The 12,469-nt window shown below is 41.8% G+C and overlaps 1 long non-coding RNA gene across 1 annotated transcript; it reads right to left on the bottom strand.

Annotated features, from left to right (window-relative positions):
• Nucleotides 1-4,192: 4,192 nt before the first annotated feature.
• On the bottom strand, nucleotides 4,193-11,989 carry LOC140120509 (uncharacterized). The gene is made up of 3 exons (XR_011853833.1): nucleotides 11,773-11,989; nucleotides 6,799-6,901; nucleotides 4,193-4,467 (listed from the first exon to the last, which is right to left on the bottom strand). It is a non-coding gene; the product is annotated as an uncharacterized lncRNA (long non-coding RNA).
• Nucleotides 11,990-12,469: the final 480 nt, after the last annotated feature.

Here is a 12,469-nt window from a genome sequence, read left to right as displayed (position 1 = left end):
CAGTTCACTGCCACCGCTCCACAGGCCTTTGCCGTAGCCTGTCTCTTCCCCAGGGTGGAGCCCAGTGTGAAGTCTGCCCCATGTATTAGTGCAGCCCCTCCAGCTGAAAACTAATCAACTTAATTAGACAGACCCAACTTTTCCAGGTCTGTCTTCTACTCATCTTTTCATAAGGCAAAATGCACCTTTTATGCCCAAAAGCTTCTCTAGTGGCAGCCACCCTGCCACAGTTTTAATAATGATAACTTTTTGTACACTTTTTTATATCAGTTCTAGGGAAAGGGGGTGATTTAAAATTTTATTTTTTTAAATGTGTTTTAACCTTTTTTTTACTACTTTTTAGACCCCTAGAGGGTCTTTAATCCTTGGGGATCTGATTATTCCTACCATATTTTGAAAAACTGTCTTGCAGTATATGGAGAATTTGCAAGGGATCTATAACAATGTGCCTTCTGCACATTGTTATAGATCAGCGATGGTGAACCTTTTAGAGATTGAGTGCCCAAACTACAGCCAAATCCCTCTGATTTATCATCAAGTGCCAAGTCTCCCGTAAGTTATTGCTCTCTGTTCTGCCACAACTTTCAAAATTGTATCGGCTCCCTGAGGCCACCAATACAAAGAAGGAGAGCAAATTCAGACTATCATTGCAGTTTCTCTACAGGGTCTGTATATAAAGAGGGCCATCAAAGATAATCCAGCTCTGTCCACACCTTCTCAATCTTCCTGCAGTCTCATAAGTTGCCTGGGACCGCTGGAAGATTATTTGAGTCCTGTCTGGTGAACTCTGTGCTGGGTTGATAGCTTGGGTGCCCTCTGAGAAGGCTCCGAGTGCCACCTCTGGCACCCGTGCCATAGGTTTGCCATCACTGTTATAGATCCTTTCCATACATTCCCTCTTCATACATCCTTAACAGATTACGGCGTACATCTACGTCATAATGTGTTAGGGGTTTACCTGCAATTATTAAAAGGTTTAATTAATTAAAATTAGGGATCAACACTAGGTTAGTCAACACTTGCAGCCAGGGCCGCCGATAGGGCAGTACAACTGGTACTGCCCTATGGGGCCCGGACTCTAAGACACTAGGGGGGGGGGGGGGGCCCGGCCGGTGGGCCGCAGACTGTGCGGTCTGTGCTGCACAATATGTGTGGGGTGGAGGCGCCGGGGGCCGCTGGTTAACCCCTTCCCGACATTTGACGTACTATTACTGCATGGCGGGAGGTGCGTTCCCGCAATATGCGGTAATAGTACGTCAAACTTCTGGCCCCGGCTCCTGAATGGAGCCGGGGCCAGAAGCTGCGGGTGTCGGCTATATATTATAGCCGACACCCTCCTCTAACACCCGCGATCGGAGATTTCTCCGATCGCGGGTGTTAACCCCTAACACGCCGCGGTCGCGCTGACCGCGGCGTGCTAGGGGCATTTAACAGGATTCGGACCCCCCCCGCGGCGCTTACCGGTGGGGTCCCGCTGCTCTGATCGCAGCCCCGGGTCTGCCGGTGCCCGGGGCTGCGCGATCTTCTTCCGGGTGCCGGGTCCGTGCCTCCCGCAGCATGCTCAGTGTTTCACATAATACAGTGTAATACATCTGTATTACACTGTATTAGGTGAAGAATAGCTTGAACAAGTGATCAGTGGATCACTTGTTCAAGCTAACCTGTAAAAGTAAAGAAAAAAAAGTTAAAAACACTGAATAAACACAATTTTTAATAAAAATAATTAATTAAATAGAGTTAAAGTCCCCTAAACACAAACATTCCCTATACACATCTAATAAAGTAAAACTACCTGAAAATCACCAAAACCCCCCACATATTTGGTATCACCGCGTCCGTAACAATCTGTACAATAAGTCAGAAACATTATTGGACCCGTACGGTGAACGCCGTAAAAACAAAACCCGAAAAACTCGCCAAAAATATAAATTTTCATAAAATCCCTTTACAAAAATGTTCTAAAAAGTGATCAAAAAAAGTTATGTGCCCCAAAATGGTACCAATTGAAAGAACAACTCAACACGTAAAAAATAAGCCCTAAACTAGCTCTGTCAACCAAAAAATATTAAGGTTAAGTTCCCGAAAAGATGGCGATGCAGAAACAAATAAGATTTCCTCTGTATTAGTTTTTCTCCAGTAAAATTGTAAAAATAAATGAAAAACTATATAAATGAGGTATCACCGTAATCGTAGTGATCTATAGAATGAAAATATTATAGTATTTTTAGTGTATGGTGTACGACCCCCAAAATATACAAAAAAAAGAAACCCCAAATTGACAATTTTCTTTTCCTCCATACATTAAAGAGTTAATAAAATCTCATCGAAAAGCTATAGACCCACTTAAATGAAGTATTTGTAAAGTGCATCTCATGTCGCAAAAAATAAGCCCTTAAATGTCCAAATTGCCAAAAAAATAAAGATTGTATAGCCAATAAAAAGTGACAATGCATAATCTGCTCTGAATGGCGCAGCTCCCCCTCAATGCCCTGGCGTGTGCCCATACAGCAGGTTACCACCACATATGGGGTATTGTTATACGCGGGAGAGATGGGGGATCAAATTTTGAGGAGCGTTTTGGAATTTTATCCACTGAGAATTTGTACATTTTATGAAAAACACATTAATTTAGCCAAATAAAATGTAATTTCGAAATTGCATCCGATTTTGTTTTAACCCCTGTAAACCAATTAAAGGGTTAACAAACTTCATAAAAGTTGTTTTACGTACGTTGAGGGGTGTAGTTTCTATAATGGAGTAATTTATGGGGTTTTACTTTATTTAGGCCTCTCAAAGTGACTTGAAACCTGAGCAGGTCCCTCAATAGCAGGATTTAGCTTTTTTTATGAAAATGTGAAAAATTGCACGTGACGTTCAATAGTATGACTCCTATTGGCAATCTACCAGAAGAGTGTGCCTTGTCGTAGCAACAGGCCTCAAACCCTGTTTGTGAAAGGTCACTGCGGGGGGCAGGAGGCTTGTTCGGTTTTGGGGTGTGTTGGGGCCCAGACACTTTTGCTGTATGGGGCCCCGAATTTCCTGATGGCTGCCCTGCTTGCAGCCAAGACTGTATATTATGTATGTAGTGTAAGTTTTCTTTAGAATGAATTTATGCATCAGTCTGACTTATTTACTGTATATCAAACACTTCTAGTTGCATAAGTTTGGCTATAACTCTAAATCCTCATTCAGCATCCTTACTATTTTTGTGGCATACCGGTTTATTGATAGTAGGCCCCACCTTAATTAAACTTGTCACACTTTATACTCTTGTCATCTCATAGCCTAACCACCCACCAATTCTACGCCCTGATATCAATGGGGTTTTGACTGCAAGAAAATGATAAAGATTTTGTTTTTCTTTATCACCTTTATGACTCGCATAAACTTTAATATAAGAATTGCAATTATTGTAGTACAGAAAACAGTAAATGACATCTCATTATACCCTCCTTGCTTTAGTCTTCATCAGCGTGTTGTCATTCAGAAAAAAAAGTTGTTTTTCCCACAGGGTTACATATTGTAAAAAATAATTATTTATACTTTTTCTCTATTAAGATAGCCAGCTTTTCTGAAATCATTGACACATTTCTGCCCTAACAGATGACTGAAATTTTATGTACTTACATCCCAATCATTTCATGAGCTGAGAGGACAGAGATATGCAGGGAAGACACAAGCTGTGTCAAAGATCACTAGTGACAATGACATAATGAACTGTTATCAGTAGGGAACTCTTATCCGTATAAAATAATAAAGGGAAACATATAGATAATGGGGGATATTTATCAATGGTTTTCCTGGGCTTTTTGGGTGTAAAAAAGTGGCATTTTTTGGGGACTTTTCACTGCTACTAAGCCTCACAGGGTTATTCCTGCCACTTAATTAATCTGGTGTAAACATAGAACTGCTGCTAGTGCAACACCATGCAAAGCTAGATTCATGACTTGAGACTTTTGCAAAAAGTCCCATAAAAAGAGTCATAATCAAAAGACATTTTATGCATTTTGATACTTTAAAAAAAAAAAAATCCCAGACAGAAAGTAGACCATAAGAACATTTATTAAAGGGCCAAATCCTTTTTAATGAATCTGATGGACAGCGAGCTCCAAAAATAGACATAGAACTGTCTCAAGGATAAATAAATAATTGTGTTTATTGTGAAAAGTAATTGAAATAAAATAAGCAAGTCAGTTTAATACAATATTTAAAGGGGTATTCCCACAAAGACAAGACTCCTAAATATACTCAGGATAACAAAATAACACATTGTGAAATTCAGTATTATTAACAAAAATACAGCATTTCATAGATATCATTCAAACATCTCTCTATCAGTTCTGGTGATTACAATTTGGATGTCTGTGGATCCGACCATAAACTTCTGACTATGGTCAGGCAGATACCTCTCATGAATAGCTTCTCTTGTCTTCACGCTGCAGTGCTCCCTGCTTACTGACCTTCCTCCTGCAATTCAAAGTAGGCGGAGTTATCTCCAGGATGGCTGCCACAGGATAATATATTAGAGAAGATAATTATCAAGCACCACAATGTTCAGTGTATGTGATGGAGGTGAGAAAAATATTATTTATAGGAAAATACATACTTTTCTCCTCATATACTCCTCCTCCAGCAAATATCCGATTACACTGGGAAATATGCTGCTGATAAATGACCATTGGCTGCAAAAGTATGATCAGCTGAACAAGAGCATTGATTTTTTGTGTGTTCAAATTAGTGTGCAAACAAAGAAATATCCAGCATATCGTCTTGTATTCTCATAACAAGCAGTATTTATTGGTGGTGCACATGCTGGATCTTTTCCTGTTTGCATGCACAGCTTTTAAGGACACCTGTCATCAGGTCTCTGTTACTAGTCCTGTCCCCACTATATGTTGGAGTAGCTCGCAAAAGATTCCATCCCAGCCTTTATCTAGTCAATTTATACATTAATCATTGTAAAATAATCATTTCTTTATTATGTAAATTAGTCTGGGCACATGGAAAGAAACAGTGATGTCACTCCTGTTACCCCTCCCCTCTCCTCCCCCTGCTCATGTCTATGTGTAATGTATAGTAAAGCATTGCTAGTACTAGTGCTTTATCTGCTGACGTGTGTTCTCTCATACACATGTGAGAGACACAGACATCAGCTACACAAGTACCTGACATGTTCTGCAATACACATGTGAGGGACACAGACATCTACTAAACAAGTACCTGACATGCTCTGCTATACGCATGTGAGACACATACATCAGTTACACAAGTGCCTGACATGTTCTGCTATACACATGTGAGACACAGACATCAGCTACACAAGTACCTGACATGTTCTGCTATACACATGTGAGAGCCACAGACATCAGCTACACAAGTACCTGACATGTTCTGCTATACACATGTGAGAGACACAGACATCAGCTACACAAGTACCTGACATGTTCTGCTATACACATGTGAGAGCCACAGACATCAGCTACACAAGTACCTGACATGTTCTGCTATACACATGTGAGAGCCACAGACATCAGCTACACAAGTACCTGACATGTTCTGCTATACACATGTGAGAGACACAGACATCAGCTACACAAGTACCTGACATGTTCTGCTATACATGTGAGAGACACAGACATCAGCTACACAAGCACCTGACATGTTCTGCTATACACATGTGAGAGACACAGACATCAGTTACACAAGTACCTGATTTGTTCTTCTATATACATGTGAGACACAGACATCAGCTACACAAGTACCTGACATGTTCTGCTATACACATGTGTGAGACACAGACATCAGCTACACAAGTACCTGACATGTTCTGCTATACACATGTGAGAGCCACAGACATCAGCTACACAAGTACCTGACATGTTCTGCTATACACATGTGAGAGACACAGACATCAGCTACACAAGTACCTGACATGTTCTGCTATACATGTGAGAGACACAGACATCAGCTACACAAGCACCTGACATGTTCTGCTATACACATGTGAGAGACACAGACATCAGTTACACAAGTACCTGATTTGTTCTTCTATATACATGTGAGACACAGACATCAGCTACACAAGTACCTGACATGTTCTGCTATACACATGTGTGAGACACAGACATCAGCTACACAAGTACCTGACATGTTCTGCTATACACGTGTGAGAGACACAGACATCAGCTACACAAGTAACTGACATGTTCTTCTATACACATGATTGAGACACAGACTTCAGCTACACAAGTACCTGACATGTTCTGCTATACACATGTGAGAGACACAGACATCAGCTACACAAGTACCTGACATGTTCTGCTATACATGTGAGAGACACAGACATCAGCTACACAAGCACCTGACATGTTCTGCTATACACATGTGAGAGACACAGACATCAGTTACACAAGTACCTGATTTGTTCTTCTATATACATGTGAGACACAGACTCAGCTACACAAGTACCTGACATGTTCTGCTATACACATGTGTGAGACACAGACATCAGCTACACAAGTACCTGACATGTTCTGCTATACACGTGTGAGAGACACAGACATCAGCTACACAAGTAACTGACATGTTCTTCTATACACATGATTGAGACACAGACTTCAGCTACACAAGTATCTGACATATTCTGCTATATACATGTGTGAGACACAGACATCAGCTACACAAGTGCCTGACATGTTCTTCTATACACATGTGTGAGACACAGACTTCAGCTACACAAGTGCCTGACACGTTCTGCTATACATGTGTGAGAGACACAGACATCAGCTACACAAGTACCTGACATGTTCTGCTGTACACATATTCTTTTCTGTCTACAGCTCCGGCTCCGTCTTCAGCCCCCCGCGTGGTCCCGTACACCATGACGCTTGCTGACACCAGCCTGGAATTAAGTTTCAATAAAAGTGTAAGGGCATCACTGGCATCCTCCCCAAAGGATAGTACATTTAATTAGTGTGCTCATAGAATTCTTGGGTATCACACAAAAATATTTAAAAAGGATATTATGTAGAATTTTTGAATTTGGAACTATAATGCCAAAGGGCATCAATGCCGAGATGGAAATATTTGGTTTCCTTTAGGTTTGGGGTAGGCCCACTGCCAATCTGGATCAGGTTGTATACCCAGCACCTAGACCGACGCTGCAGCCCCTCCAACCTTTTTGTAATGCACTATAAAAGGAACCTACAAGGGAATATGGGAGAAGATAATGAAAAAGGAGGTAGGACCCCCAAAACATGTCTGGCAGCTTTTTTTTCTCTCATCTGAATTAATCCCATGGGATATACTATGGATAACCGAAACTACGGTTCATCCATCCACTTATTCACTAATAACATGTTTGGCTTTTGCGGAGGAGAAACAACCGGATGAGCTGAGCTGGAATTTGGAGATCTTTAACAGTGCTTGCTCTACACTCGGGCACCTTTTATAGTGCATTCCTATATTTCATCATTGAATACAGCTCCGACACTATAATATTTTCAAACCACAGATGCGAGTCGGCTATTGCATGCGCAATAGAATTCTCCAGACTCGGAAACCACATAGCAGGAACATGCAACAAGACTGTGAGTAATAAACAAACCAATCAATGGTTGAACAACGTGTTGAACTTGCCGTTTACAGTCAATCCTATCTCCACAAAGAGTTTCTTCGGGGGATTGGACTTTTAAGACTGACATTTTATACATGATCATTTATGTCTACTCACGAGTAGTAGTATAGAGTCTGTGCTGATATACAAAGCATTGAAAGAAATTGAAGTTGTAGGACATGTGACTCCAGTATAGGACAAATTTTTTGAGCTGAAAAACTCGGCTTATACAGGCATACAAGATAGGGTCCTTGGGTTTGTACTTAACTTGAATTTGTATGCAAGTCGGAACTGTATATTTTATAATTGTATATCCAGGCAAAAAAATATTTTGTCCCATTGGCAATTGGATTTTCAAAAGTTTTTGCTGTAATGGGACCAAGGATTAACAATAAAATTTCATTACATACACCTTACAGCTGATCATTGCAGTCTGGGACTATAGTAAAGCATTCAGAGAGCTTTTCCAGAGGTCACAGTGGGCACAGTGAGATGTCCGTCTGTACCTACGGGTTGTCTGTAAGTCGGGTGTCCTTAAGTAGGGGACCGCCTGTACTCGAGTATATACAGTATCTAAAATATCACATAACTTAAATGTTTTTACTATTTTATCAGCTTTTAAGCCTAAAATTTTGATAAAAACTAAAACTCCATACTAAAAACATAATAAAATAAGAATCACATATTACTCCCGAAAGTAAATAAATACTAAGTAAAGTAAACCGATGGGTTATATACACATTATTAATATCTAATATATTATGTTACTATGAGTACTGTAATTAGAGTACAGGCAGTCCCCTACTTAAGGACATGCAACTTACAGACAACCCATAGTTACAGACAGACCCCTCCTACCTCTGGTGAAGCTCTCTGGATGCTTTACTATAGTCCCAGATTGCAATAATCAGCTGTAAAGTGTCTGTAATGAAGCTTTATTGATAATCCTTGGTACCATTACAGCAAAAAATGTTTAAACTCCAATTGTCACTGGGGCCAAAAATTTTTTTGGCTGGATCTACAATTATAAAATCTTCGTCTTACATACAATTTCAACCTCCGGACCCTATCTTGTACGTAACCCGGGCACTGCCTGTATATATAATATTTGAATGTGCACTGTGCTTTTTCTAAAAGAGATCAGTACTAGTAGAGGATATTAGACATACCTTTTATTTGTAGCTGTATTTTAGATGTGTTTGTTATATCAAATATCAGTGACTTTTACCTTATAGCATTTGTATTATAGTATTCACCGATGTCTTATATGGGATGCATTTTGTGGTGCTCTAGATACATCCTACATAAGTGATGAGTGGAGCTGAACTACAGAGTTCAGATTTGTACCGAACTGTGCAGGTTTGGGTCCCCCAGACCCGACCCCGAACTTCATTAAAAGTTTGGGACGAGGTGTGGGTTCGGCTCAAAGCCTCCAGCTGTTAACACCTGTGCCCTACTGGCGCTGAACTTGGGTGTTGACTCTTTAAATGCTGCCAGTGGCATTGGAGCGCCCAAGGCATTAATTGCTGGCGCTAATCGTAGGTGTGATGGATACAATGACTCAACTTTTAAAATTCTGCTAAGGAATCTAAAGGGCTTCTGGGGGTGTTACCAGAGCCCCTCATGCTGTGGATTCATATGCAAGAAGCAGTTCCCATTGTGTGCTGAAACTTGAGGGGTGAAGTGCTGATGGAGCAGAGAGGGAGGGTAAGACAGTCTAACAGCCTGTAGAGCAACAGCACAGAGGGGCTTTGGTAACACCCCTAGGAGCCCTTCATTAATTAGCATATTTTTAGAAGAAAGAGGGCCATGGATAACAAATATAGGAAGATTACAACAGTCACGTGTCCCTGGTTTATCATGTTTGATTTTGATGGTAGATTTCCCTTAAGTCCTTACATTATTTTGTTGAGCAGTGTAGTTATCAGCAACATCATCTAAATAAGTAGGCAGGCGAGCAGCACTCCGTGGAAGAAGGTGTCTTTATTTCACAAGTGGATACAGCGACGTTTCGGCTGGCTCTATGCAGCCATTCTCAAGCATAGTGAATAGTGTTGCAAGGCGGGCTTAAATCTCCCGCAGGATGTGACATCATATATAACAGCCAATCAGTGTACATAGTGATCGGTAACATAGTTACAAAGATTATATTATACAAATTACAGCACCAAGTGATACTCAATACAGTGTAACAACATGTGAGTACATGTGAGTGCTTAAGCATATAAAATACTGAGGAACAACCACCGTAGCTCAACCCATTATTGAAAACAAAAGCACACATGTCAGTGGGTTGCGTAGCAACCATGGAAGCTAAACCACGTCATAAAGGATACCAAAGTGTAGGGCCCGGGGATCATGCCCAAACCTCTATGTGATAGCCATACCTATCGCGCGTCATGAGGGCACGCTGTGTGTAGCCACCGATTTGCCGCTATTTAGTCCAAATATCGGACTATGCAGTCCCGGTTTGGCCAAGAACACATCATGTGACCCTCCGTCTCGCGAGAGCGATGCGCATGCGGCTGTGGCCATCTTAGGTGAGGGAAAGTCATCCCGAAGCGCCCATACACAGGTACATGCAATTAGGGGTATATCACCATGGTAACCGGATACAGCACGTTGGCGGACCAACTATAAAAGTCACAAGGTTCAATCGCAGCAGGTCCAGGGGGTCCGGTCTGTGGCCAAGAGTTACCCAAGACACGGGTATATGGCTCTATGGGCCCCCGGAGATCCGGACACTTCTGCACAGCCATCAGCGCTGATGTTTTCCGGCACCATATGTATGTAAGCATAATTATAGTGGTTAGCAAAACCGTAAAATATTGACATGGAGAAAATGCAAAAAATGCCGGTGTCGTCCAGCGTGGGTAGGTTGATGAGATCACGGTGGTTGTTAGAGCTCAGTAGTGTGCAGAACGTGATCTAGGTTAAAAGAGAGAAGAGAAAGTTAGTGATGTGTACATAATCTCAAAAAATTGGTATCAATTTCCTAACATGAATGTATGAGTAGCCACAAGTCATGGTTATCGGGCCGGAGGGTTTTAATTCAGGGTGTTCAGGTTAAACTCTACATTGAGACCAATTGGTTGTAGTGAATTCAGTTTATAAATCCATTCTGTTTCCCGTTTTTTGAGAACTTTTTGTCTGTCACCCCCTCTCCTCAGCGGTGGAACATGGTCTATAATGCAGAATCTGAGCTGATTTAATCTGTGACCTAATTCTAGGAAGTGCCTGGGTACTGGTAAGTCAATTTTAGACGTTTTAATTGATATACGATGATTATGCAGCCTACGTCTACATTCAGTGGTTGTTTCCCCAACATAGATTTTGGGGCAAGGGCATATCAACACATAAATGACGTAATCAGATCGGCAGGTCAAATGATGGTTAATCCGGTATGTGACATTGGTGGCAGGATTGCTAAAGGTGTCCCCCTTCAGCATGTATTGGCAGTTCTCGTAACTCATACACGGGTAACAACCCGGTTTTAATGTCGTGGCAAGATTAGGTCTCATATCCATGGGACCGATATCACTCGACACCAGATGGTCTTTCAGATTTCTGGGACATGTGTAGGAGAACACGGGAGGTGATCTAAATTCCTCAATATTGTCATGGTAGCGTGTGAGGATAGCCCAGTGTTTGCGGATCAATCTTTAACCTGAACACCCTGAATTAAAACCCTCCGGCCCGATAACCATGACTTGTGGCTACTCATACATTCATGTTAGGAAATTGATACCAATTTTTTGAGATTATGTACACATCACTAACTTTCTCTTCTCTCTTTTAACCTAGATCACGTTCTGCACACTACTGAGCTCTAACAACCACCGTGATCTCATCAACCTACCCACGCTGGACGACACCGGCATTTTTTGCATTTTCTCCATGTCAATATTTTACGGTTTTGCTAACCACTATAATTATGCTTACATACATATGGTGCCGGAAAACATCAGCGCTGATGGCTGTGCAGAAGTGTCCGGATCTCCGGGGGCCCATAGAGCCATATACCCGTGTCTTGGGTAACTCTTGGCCACAGACCGGACCCTCTGGACCTGCTGCGATGGAACCTTGTGACTTTTATAGTTGGTCCGCCAACGTGCTGTATCCGATTACCATGGTGATATACCCCTAATTGCATGTACCTGTGTATGGGCGCTTCGGGATGACTTTCCCTCACCTAAGATGGCCACAGCCGCATGCGCATCGCTCTCGCGAGACGGAGGGTCACATGATGTGTTCTTGGCCAAACCGGGACTGCATAGTCCTGGAGTGCAATCTCCGATATTTGGACTAAATAGCGGCAAATCGGTGGCTACACACAGCGTGCCCTCATGACGCGCGATAGGTATGGCTATCACATAGAGGTTTGGGCATGATCTCCGGGCCCTACACTTTGGTATCCTTTATGACGTGGTTTAGCTTCCATGGTTGCTACGCAACCCACTGACATGTGTGCTTTTGTTTTCAATAATGGGTTGAGCTACGGTGGTTGTTCCTCAGTATTTTATATGCTTAAGCACTCACATGTACTCACATGTTGTTACACTGTATTGAGTATCACTTGGTGCTGTAATTTGTATAATATAATCTTTGTAACTATGTTACCGATCACTATGTACACTGATTGGCTGTTATATATGATGTCACATCCTGCGGGAGATTTAAGCCCGCCTTGCAACACTATTCACTATGCTTGAGAATGGCTGCATAGAGCCAGCCGAAACGTCGCTGTATCCACTTGTGAAATAAAGACACCTTCTTCCACGGAGTGCTGCTCGTCTGCCTTTTCTTCTGATAACTCTAGGGTCGTGAATCAAACCCTTCGAGCCTGCACCCACC

Source organism: Engystomops pustulosus, chromosome 3, assembly GCF_040894005.1.
Source record: "Engystomops pustulosus chromosome 3, aEngPut4.maternal, whole genome shotgun sequence".
Classification (NCBI taxonomy): Eukaryota; Metazoa; Chordata; class Amphibia; order Anura; family Leptodactylidae; genus Engystomops; species Engystomops pustulosus.
This window is presented reverse-complemented; position numbering and strand designations above follow the sequence as displayed.